Source organism: Macaca mulatta, chromosome 14, assembly GCF_049350105.2.
Source record: "Macaca mulatta isolate MMU2019108-1 chromosome 14, T2T-MMU8v2.0, whole genome shotgun sequence".
In the NCBI taxonomy this organism is placed as follows: Eukaryota; Metazoa; Chordata; class Mammalia; order Primates; family Cercopithecidae; genus Macaca; species Macaca mulatta.
The window spans coordinates 90,499,529-90,510,615 of NC_133419.1; positions in this window are offsets into that span (position 1 = coordinate 90,499,529).

Sequence of the window (11,087 nt, forward strand, 5' to 3'; positions counted from 1 at the left end):
TAAGATCAAGATAATGGCAGACAGTTTCAATTTCTTGGGCATCTATGTTGTTAGTGTGAGTTAATATTGTTGTGAGTATTAGGGAAATAATATATGGAACAAGGAAACTAATTAGGACAATAATTATAAGAGCGTGGTCATGGAAAGTAATTCTTCTATAATAGGGGAAGTAGCATCTTGAAGGCCTAATAGAACTGGATGAGCCATTAAATCATACAAAATCTAACCTATAATTTAACTTTGACAAAGTTATGTAATGATTTAACTACTATCTTATGGAGAAAGTCATAGAGGTTATGGGACTGGCTGGAAACCAGTTTTTGGAAGTTTGATTCCTTCCCTTTTTGTCTAGAGTTTAACGTAGATTGGTTCTTTGAATGTGTGGTCCATGTGGTGGACAGCTGTAAAGTCATTCTAAATTAGGAGACGATTATTCAATTGTTAGAACTTTTCGTTTAGAAGCAAAAGCTTCTCGGATTATAAAGACTGTTTATATAACTGCTGTTATTGAAATAAATGAGCCTACGGATGAGAGAATATTTCATGTGGTGAACGAATCTGGGTAATCAGAGTAACGTCGAGGTATATCGGATAGGCCAATCAGAGTAAAGTCGAGGTATATCAGATAGGCCAAAGAAGCGCTTCGGGAAATTGGTTAAATTTATACATGGCACAAGTATATATATGTAACAAACCTGCACGTTATGCACATGTACCCTAGCACTTAAAGTATAATAATAATAAAAAATAAATTAAAAAAATTATACCTATAAATATAATGGTGAAGTGGATTTTAGCATAGGCTTGATTAAGTCTGTAACGTGAAAATAAGGAGAATCAGCGGACAAAGCCTCCTATGATGGCGAATACTGCTCCTATTGATAAGATATAGTAGAAATGGGCTACAAAGTAATATGTATCATGTCAGACAATATCTATTGATGAATTAGGTAGTACAATGCTGGTTAGACCCCCTATTGTGAAAAAGAAAATGAATCCTAAGGCTCAGAGTATTGCGGGAGATCATGTGATGTTACCGCAGTGCAGTGTAGCTAATCGGCTAAAGACTTCTGACGCCAGTAGAGATAGCAATAATTACAGTGGCGGAGGTGAAACATGCTCGTGCATCTACGTCTGTTCCTACTGTAAATATGTGATGGGCCCATATAATAAACTCTAGGAAGCTAATTGATATCATGGCTCATATTATGCCCACATACTCAAAGGGCTTCTTTTTTTCCAGAGTAATGCATTATGATATGGGAGATTATCCCGAAGCTTGGTAGGATAAGGATATAAACTTCAGGGTGACCAAAGAATCAGAATAAATGTTGATATAAGATAGGGCCACCCATGCCAGCGGGGTTAAAAAAAGTAATGTTAAAGTTACAGTCAGTTAATAGTATGGTAATGCTGGCGGCTAGGACTGGGAGAGAAAGGAGGAGAAGGACTGCCTTAATGAGAACTCATCAGACGAAGAGGGGTGTTTGATACTGGGATATGGCTGGGGGTTTTATGTTAAGAATTGTGGTAATAAAGTTAATGGCCCCTCGAATAGAAGAAACACCTACCTGCCAAGTGGAGTGAGAAGATGGTAAGATCCACAGAGGCCCCTGCATGTGTCAGGCTTCCTGCCAAAGGGAGATAACTGCTCAGCCGGTTGCAGCGCTGGCTTCTACTGCTGAGGATGCAAGTAGCAGTAGGAAGGAGGGTGGGAGAAGTCGGAAGCTTATATTATTTATGCAGGGAAATGCCATATCGGGTGCACTAAATATCAGAGGGACTGGTGAGTTGCGGAAGCCTCCAATTATAATTGGTTTAACGATAAATGAATTATAACTATAAATGGTTATAATGCGTGGGAGGTAACAACAACATTATAGATCTGATCATCTCCTAGCAGAGTTCCTGGTTGGCCTAATTCTGCTCGAATTAGAAGGCTTACCGCGGTGCCCACTATCGCTGCTCATGCACCAAATAGTAGATATCATGTTCCCATATCCTTGTGGTTAGTTGAAAACAATCAACGATTGATGAACGTGTGTGTGTGTGTGTGTGTGTGTGTGTGTGTGTGTGTGTGTGCGCGCGCGTTGGAGGGGGGCGGGGGTTGTAAAATGGCTTAGTAAGCATTAGACTATAAATCGAAAGACACAAGTCAAGACTTCTTTTTACCAGCCCTAAGGTGATTTCTCATGTTGAATTGCAAATTCAAAGGAGCAGCTTCAATCCTGCCTGGGCTTCTCCCGCCTTTTTCCCCCAGTGGGAAAAGTGGATTGAAGCCAGTTGCTTAAGGAGTTTAGCTGATAAATAAATTTTCGTGGGTTTGAATTCTACCAATCTAGTAAGGGCTTAGTTTAATTCAAGTGGTTGATTTGCGTTCAATTGATGCAGAATAGAGTCTTGCAGTCGTTAGATCTGTTACAGAAATTGGGCGTAATTTATTTAGTAAGGGCTTTGAAGGCTCTTGGTCTTATTTAAACTAAATTTCTAGATGATATTTAGTATTAATGGAGACATGGGAAAGAGGAGGATGGAAAAAATGGTAAGTGGAGGGAGGAGTAGCGTGGGTTTTGCTTTTTTCAACTGTCATTTTATTTTCATGTTATTCAATGTGGGGAATATTGTCACTGAGATGGAATAAATTAAGCATATATAAAAGTATAGGTTGAGTAGAGTTATAATAGCAATAATGGTTGGGGCAATAAGACTATTGTTTTTTTTAGATTCTTGAATAATTAGTCATTAGGCTGGAAACCTGTTAATGGAGGTAAACTTCCTAGGGATAGTAGAATTAGTGGGATTATGGGTGTTAATCATGTTCATTTCTTTCAGGCATGAGACAGTGACAGGGAAGTGGTGCTGATATTCAGTTTGAGTGCTAGAAATGCTGTAATTATTAAATTAAGTAATCAGGTTTAGTATAGTAATATTTGGATTACAAATTAACACCGCTATTATTCAACCTATGTGAGTAATTGAGGAGTAGGCTAGAATTTTTTGGAGTTGTGTTTAAGTCCTCCCCAATGGCCCACTATAATGGATAGGAATGTGATAGATAGGAGGATGTTTGGGTTTATTGATGGAGAAATTTGAAACATAATTGAGAGAGGGGCTAGTTTTTGTCATGTGAGGAGAAGTATACCAGACATTAGGGAGGTTCCCTGAGTTACCTCTAGGATTCAAAAGTGAAAGGAGTTACTCCTAGTTTTATCACTAGGGCCATTATCATTATTAAGGAAGAAAACTGATTAATAATGTTTATTATTGTTCATTGCCCAGAGAACAGATTATTGAAGAGAACACCTATTATGAGAACTATAGATGTAATTGCTTGTGTAAGCAAATATTTGATGGCTGCTTCTGTAGAGTGGGGATTTATTTTGTTTTAATTAAAATCAGGGGAAAGAGCTAACATATTTATTTCCAAGCATGTTGAGATGAGAAATCAGTGTGAGCCTAGCATTGCGATAAGAGTTCCTGTGAAAATAGTGGTTCTAGAGTAGGTAGAACCATAAGAGGCGCTAGTCTTACTTTCTGCTCTATTCCTGAAACTTTTTAAACTCATTAGTTCATTAGTTCAACACTCATTAGTTCATAACCTGGAATCCAATGGAGGGAAACGGGTAAGATTATGAGCCGTTTTAGAATATCTACGGTTAGATTGGCAGAGGCTAGGAAATAAGATGGGAACTCTACTTCACATTACTCATTACACTATTCTGTGCTATGAAACATAACAGTTAAATTGAAAACAAGCATTCAAATTTAGCAGTAGGCTGTGTAAGAAAGGGGTACTAAGTCAGATATGGGAAGAAAAAAAGACATTAATCTTCTGCCTACTGAATTTAGACATTAGCATAGAAGAAAATGTTCTGTTAAATCTGCTATGAAAATATTTTGGGCCGGAAATGTTGGATTACAGCTGTAATCCCACTGCTTTGGGAGGTAAAGTCGGGAAGATGTTTTGAATCTAGGAGTTGGAGACCAGCCTGGGTGGCATAGGAAGGCCATGTCTCTACAAAAAATAGAAATAAATAAAAATAAACAAAAACAAAAACAAAAACAAAAAAACAGAGTGGTAGTTCCTGCCAGTTGTTCTTTCTACTCAGGAGGCAGAGATGGAGGATGGCTTGACCCCAGGAAGTTGAGGCTGTTGTGAGCTAGGAACCACCCACTGCACTATAGCCTGGGTGACACAGCCAGACCATGTCTCTAAGAAAATAAATAAGAAAAGAAAAAAAAGTCTTTCAAATCGAACATCTATGGTACTGTTTGCAATTGCTGCCTTCATTATTTCCTTAAGGAATATAATCTATTTGATTCTGATTTATTTTATAATAATAAATTTAATACATTCTTACATTTAAAGGCATAACACTTGTAGCATAAAAGCTATGGTAGCATAAAGGAAGACATGTTGAATTGTTGTGTTATTTGATTCTGATTTTTACAGGCTTCTATCATGTTAAAGTGTTCAACAACTGAATGCTTTATTCATAAGATAAATAAACCTCGAAATGTAGGCTGAAAATCAGATGGACAAACACAAAAGGAATCCTACATGTTTCTGTGGTTCTAGATAAGGCAATACATTGAAATATTTGAGGATTTATGGAGTTGGTGACATGAGACTGATTCCTGACTCCCTCCCCTACGAGAAACAGGACAGAAAAGAGATTGCTTACCCTTCATGTGTTCGTATATGAAGTTGGGACAATGGGATACATATTCTACATTTCCTGTTGGGATTATGGAAGGTGTGTTTAGGGAAATAGCAAAGTATGTGGTACATCAAAGCCCATGGAGTACATTGTTCCCTTCCTTATTCTAACATATTTATCTTAACAGAAATAAATAAGGGGTTTGAAGAGAATATGACTGGGGTTTCCAGAAGAATATCTAATAAACGGGGATTTCAAAGAAAGAAATTTAAAAGATTTTTTAAAAGTCTTGGACATTCAGAGTTCACAAAGCAAAATATGATTTATTATTAAATTAATGAATTTTCATTAGCATGGATAAAATTGTGCACAGGTTTCTCCATGTGAGCAAATAAAACAAAGTAGCAATTACAATTTCAATGGAATTATAACTGTTGAATTTTGAATAATATGCTATAATAGAATTTATTGAATTTTCATTAAAAAATTAACATTTCCAAAGTAAAATAAATTCAGGTTTCTATGCATATTGAGAAAGCAGAAATAGATCCCCAACTCCTGTATGAAAATTTTGTCATGAGTTATGAAACCCAGATGAGGAAGAGAGTCTCTTACTGGTTCTCAAAATTAGAATGGTAAATCAATAGAAATCTTTGTTGTAGAGGAAGGTTTCAGATGCTAGAATGGAAACAGACTCTCAGGTCCGAAAAAGAGGCTTTTGTATTGAAAGGGGATGCAGTGGAAAATGAGGAAGTGTACAAAATTGGTTCGAGTGCTCTTTGTCCACATCATATATTGTTCTTGCCCATACACACATCTCTAATGCCCACACCCATCTCTAATCCCGCTTCTGGCTTGGTTAGGACTTTTAGAACCTACAAAATGTCAACTCTAAAGGGTCTTACATTCTCATATTTGTTTCATGGTTTGAAATTCATGTAGGAAAATAAGTTGTTTCATTAATAAGGCCACAGTAGACAGAAATAGGTCTAGAATTGAGAGCTCCTGATTTCCAGGGCTCTAGACTTCATCTGCCTAAAGTTGACTGTTGTGATGAGTAAATTATGTGTTGCAAAAAGTTGTTGAAATTAAATTAGAAGTTACCCTTTTTCCTTTCTCTCCTTGCCCCAACTCTTTCCTGATACACATAGTCATCAGACCTTGTGATGGAATACCAGAGCCCCACCAGGAAGCCACTGAATCTCAGCAGAGAATGTCTGCAGGGTCCAGTCCATGAACTGAGGTCTCAAAGGCTTCCCACTCTTGAGTGCAGGGCTGAGCCTCCAGTACCCTCCATGCACCCGGGGCTGATCTCATCTCTGTGTGGACACTTGGATTACCTCAATGTATTGAGTCACAGAATGTATAACTCAGGGTTTTCAGTCTGTTGGTGGTCTTCACAGTAAACTTAGGAACATGGAATCTTATTTTCTCTTTCTTAAATTTATGGCATATAACCTCTTAATGATTTGCTCCATGTGTCAAGTTGGCTAGCTTTAACTACAAGGAGGGAAATGACAGCAGCAACCATTTTGTAGCATATGCACACCTCCTTCTTATTCAATGAAATGCTAACCTAGGCCCGGCTGGGAAAGCAGTTTTCAGATGTAAATAAAAGTTCTAATTCTGGGACTAGGAAGTTTACCCCAGTAAGTCTGACTTTACCAGTGAAAGTCCTCTGAAGGAAGACTTAGACATTCCTTGGACAAGACTAAAGTGTGAAGGATCTCTGTTGTTTCGGTTGCTCCCAAATGCCAGCTTTATTCCATCACCATTGGGATCCAAACAGCAGATTGTTTTTTCCTGATTGACTGTACCAGAGACCTTATACTTCCCGCATCAGCCCCCCAATTGAGTAACCCAATTCCATGTACTAAGTCCATATATGAATCTCCCTAAGTGTACATATATCTTAAGAGTTCTGCTTTTGTCTTTGAACCTTGACTGATATAAGGCTGATAGATATGTTTTCACAGTTCTGTCAGTCTTGACCATAAATCTTGTGAGTCACTGGCAAATAATTCCTCTGTAAGAAGATATTTGGGTGTCCCCTTCTGGAATCTTTTCCTTCTTTTGGAGTTTCATCTCACAAAACAAACTTTGGAATAGAAAAAAGCCTACATAGTCTTTCCCCATCATCTGGATTCTGTAATCGTGAATTTGCCCACATCCTAATAGATATTTATAATCCCAAAATCAATACTCATGGTACTTTTCTAGCCATTCTAGGATATTATGCACTATGTGGAGGAAAGTAGTTAAAAGAATAACTCGTGTTTTACCCACTAGATTGGCAAAACTTTTGAAAATTTGACAAGAGGCTAAATTATTATTTGGGGTTATTTGATTAATTAGTGAATACTCTTAGAGTGCTAAAAAACAAAAATGGAAATTTTACTTCCTTTTGGCCTACTCTGAGAATACCATGTAGATAAAGGAGGCTTTATGACTGGGTGATGTGGCTCATCTTGTATTATCATCGTTTGGGGAGGCTGAAGTCAGAGGATAACTTGAAGGCGGGAATTAGAGACGAGACTGGGCAACATAGCCATATCCTATCTCTAAGAAAATGAATAAATAAAAAATTAGCTATGTGCAATGGCATAAAACTCTAGTCCTTATTACTTTGAACGCTAAAGTGAGAGGATTACTTGAGCCCTGGAATTCAAGGCTGCAGTGAGCTAAGATTGTACCACTGCACACCACAAGGAGAACCTTTCTCTAGAATAAACATGAATTAAGTGCTCTTAGAGGAAAGCCTGTGCCATGGAAGAAACTCAAGAAACAGTATAAATTAATCTTAGTTAATTTCTGGCATATGTTTACCCTGATAAGATTGATGATAGGTATGCCTCATTCAAGCAGTGGTTTTTACAATGATAGTGTGATGCTAATTTAATCAGTGATGAAAAGGTGTGTACTAAATATTGCATAAACCTAATCAACTCTGTCTCCACCTTTCTTTTTTTTTTTTTTTATTATTATTATTATACTTTAAGTTCCAGGGTACATGTGCATAACGTGCAGGTTTGTTACATATGTATACTTGTGCCATGTTGCTGTGCTGCACCCATCAACTCGTCAGCACCCAACTACTCGTCATTTACATCAGGTATAACTCCCAATGCAATCCCTCCCCCCTCCCGCCTCCCCATAATAGGCCCCAGTGTGTGATGTCCCCCTTCCCGAGTCCAAGTGATCTCATTGTTCAGTTGCCACCTATGAGTGAGAACATGTGGTGTTTGGTTTTCTGTTCTTGTGATAGTTTGCTAAGAATGATGGTTTCCAGCTGCATCCATGTCCCTACAAAGGACACAAACTCATCCTTTTTGATGGCTGCATAGTATTCCATGGTGTATATGTGCCACATTTTCTTAATCCAGTCTGTCACTGATGGACATTTGGGTTGATTCCAAGTCTTTGCTATTGTGAATAGTGCCGCAATGAACATACGTGTGCATGTGTCTTTATAGCAGCATGATTTATAATCCTTTGGGTATATACCCAGTAATGGGATGGCTGGGTCATATGGTACATCTAGTTCTAGATCCTTGAGGAATCACCATACTGTTTTCCATAATGGTTGAACTAGTTTACAATCCCACCAACAGTGTAAAAGTGTTCCTATTTCTCCACATCCTCTCCAGCACCTGTTGTTTCCTGACTTTTTAATGATTGCCATTCTAACTGGTGTGAGATGGTATCTCATTGTGGTTTTGATTTGCATTTCTCTGATGGCCAGTGATGATGAGCATTTTTTCATGTGTCTGTTGGCTGTATGAATGTCTTCTTTTGAGAAATGTCTGTTCATATCCTTTGCCCACTTTTTGATGGGGTTGTTTGTTTTTTTCTTGTAAATTTGTTTGAGTTCTTTGTAAGTTCTGGATATTAGCCCTTTGTCAGATGAGTAGATTGCAAAAATTTCCTCCCATTCTGTAGGTTGCCTGTTCACTCTGATGGTAGTTTCTTTTGCTGTGCAGAAGCTTTTTAGTTTAATGAGATCCCATTTGTCAATTTTGGCTTTTGCTGCCATTGCTTTTGGTGTTTTAGACATGAAGTCTTTGCCCATGCCTATGTCCTGAATGGTACTACCTAGGTTTTCCTCTAGGGTTTTTATGGTATTAGGTCTAACATTTAAGTCTCTAATCCATCTTGAATTAATTTTCATATAAGGAGTAAGGAAAGGATCCAGTTTCAGCTTTCTACTTATGGCTAGCCAATTTTCCCAGCACCATTTATTAAATAGGGAATCCTTTCCCCATTTCTTGTTTCTCTCAGGTTTGTCAAAGATCAGATGGCTGTAGATGTGTGGTATGATTTCTGAGGACTCTGTTCTGTTCCATTGGTCTATATCTCTGTTTTGGTACCAGTACCATGCTGTTTTGGTTACTGTAGCCTTGTAGTATAGTTTGAAGTCAGGTAGTGTGATGCCTCCAGCTTTGTTCTTTTGACTTAGGATTGTCTTGGCAATGCGGGGTCTTTTTTTTTTTTTTGGTCCCATATGAACTTTAAAGCAGTTCTTTCCAATTCTGTGAAGAAACTCATTGGTAGCTTGATGGGGATGGCATTGAATCTATAAATTACCTTGGGCAGTATGGCCATTTTCACGATATTGATTCTTCCTATCCATGAGCATGGTATGTTCTTCCACTTGTTTGTGTCCTCTTTAATTTCACTGAGCAGTGGTTTGTAGTTCTCCTTGAAGAGGTCCTTTACATCCCTTGTAAGTTGGATTCCTAGGTATTTTCTTCTCTTTGAAGCAATTGTGAATGGAAGTTCATTCCTGATTTGGCTCTCTGTTTGTCTGTTACTGGTGTATAAGAATGCTTGTGATTTTTGCACATTAATTTTGTATCCTGAGACTTTGCTGAAGTTGCTTATCAGCTTAAGGAGATTTTGGGCTGAGACGATGGGGTTTTCTAAATATACAATCATGTCATCTGCAAAGAGGGACAATTTGACTTCTTCTTTCCCTAACTGAATACCCTTGATTTCTTTCTCTTGCCTGATTGCCCTAGCCAGAACTTCCAACACTATGTTGAATAGGAGTGGTGAGAGAGGGCATCCCTGTCTTGTGCCAGTTTTCAAAGGGAATTTTTCCAGTTTTTGCCCATTCAATATGATATTGGCTGTGGGTTTGTCATAAATAGCTCTCATTATTTTGAGGTACGTTCCATCAATACCGAATTTATTGAGCGTTTTTAGCATGAAGGGCTGTTGAATTTTGTCAAAAGCCTTTTCTGCATCTATTGAGATAATCATGTGGTTCTTGTCTTTGGTTCTGTTTATATGCTGGATTATGTTTATTGATTTGCGAATGTTGAACCAGCCTTGCATCCCAGGGATGAAGCCCACTTGATCGTGGTGGATAAGCTTTTGGATGTGTTGCTGAATCCGGTTTGCCAGTATTTTATTGAGGATTTTTGCATCGATGTTCATCAGGGATATTGGTCTAAAATTCTCTTTTTTTGTTGTGTCTCTGCCAGGCTTTGGTATCAGGATGATGTTGGCCTCATAAAATGAGTTAGGGAGGATTCCCTCTTTTTCTATTGATTGGAATAGTTTCAGAAGGAATGGTACCAGCTCCTCCTTATACCTCTGGTAGAATTCAGCTGTGAATCCATCTGGTCCTGGACTTTTTTTCGTTGGTAGGCTATTAATTATTGCCTCAATTTCAGAGCCTGCTATTGGTCTATTCAGGGATTCAGCTTCTTTCTGGTTTAGTCTTGGAAGAGTGTAAGTGTCCAGGAAATTATCCATTTCTTCTAGATTTTCCAGTTTATTTGCGTAGACGTGTTTATAGTATTCTCTGATGATAGTTTGTATTTCTGTGGGGTCGGTGGTGATATCCCCTTTATCATTTTTTATTGCGTCTATTTGATTCTTCTCTCTTTTCTTCTTTATTAGTCTTGCTAGCGGTCTGTCAATTTTGTTGATCTTTTCAAAAAACCAACTCCTGTATTCATTGATTTTTTGGAGGGTTTTTTGTGTCTCTATCTCCTTCAGTTCTGCTCTGATCTTAGTTATTTCTTGCCTTCTGCTAGCTTTGGAATGTGTTTGCTCTTGCTTCTCTAGTTCTTTTAATTGTGATGTTAGAGTGTCAATTTTAGATCTTTCCTGCTTTCTCTTGTGGGCATTTAGTGCTATAAGTTTCCCCCTACACACTGCTTTAAATGTGTCCCAGAGATTCTGGTATGTTGTATCTTTGTTCTCATTGGTTTCAAAGAACATCTTTATTTCTGCCTTCATTTCGTTATGTACCCAGTAGTCATTCAGGAGCAGGTTGTTCAGTTTCCATGTAGTTGAGTGGTTTTGATTGAGTTTCTTAGTCCTGAGTTCTAGTTTGATTGCACTGTGGTCTGAGAGACAGTTTGTTATAATTTCTGTTCTTGTACATTTGCTGAGGAGTGCTTTACTTCCAATTAC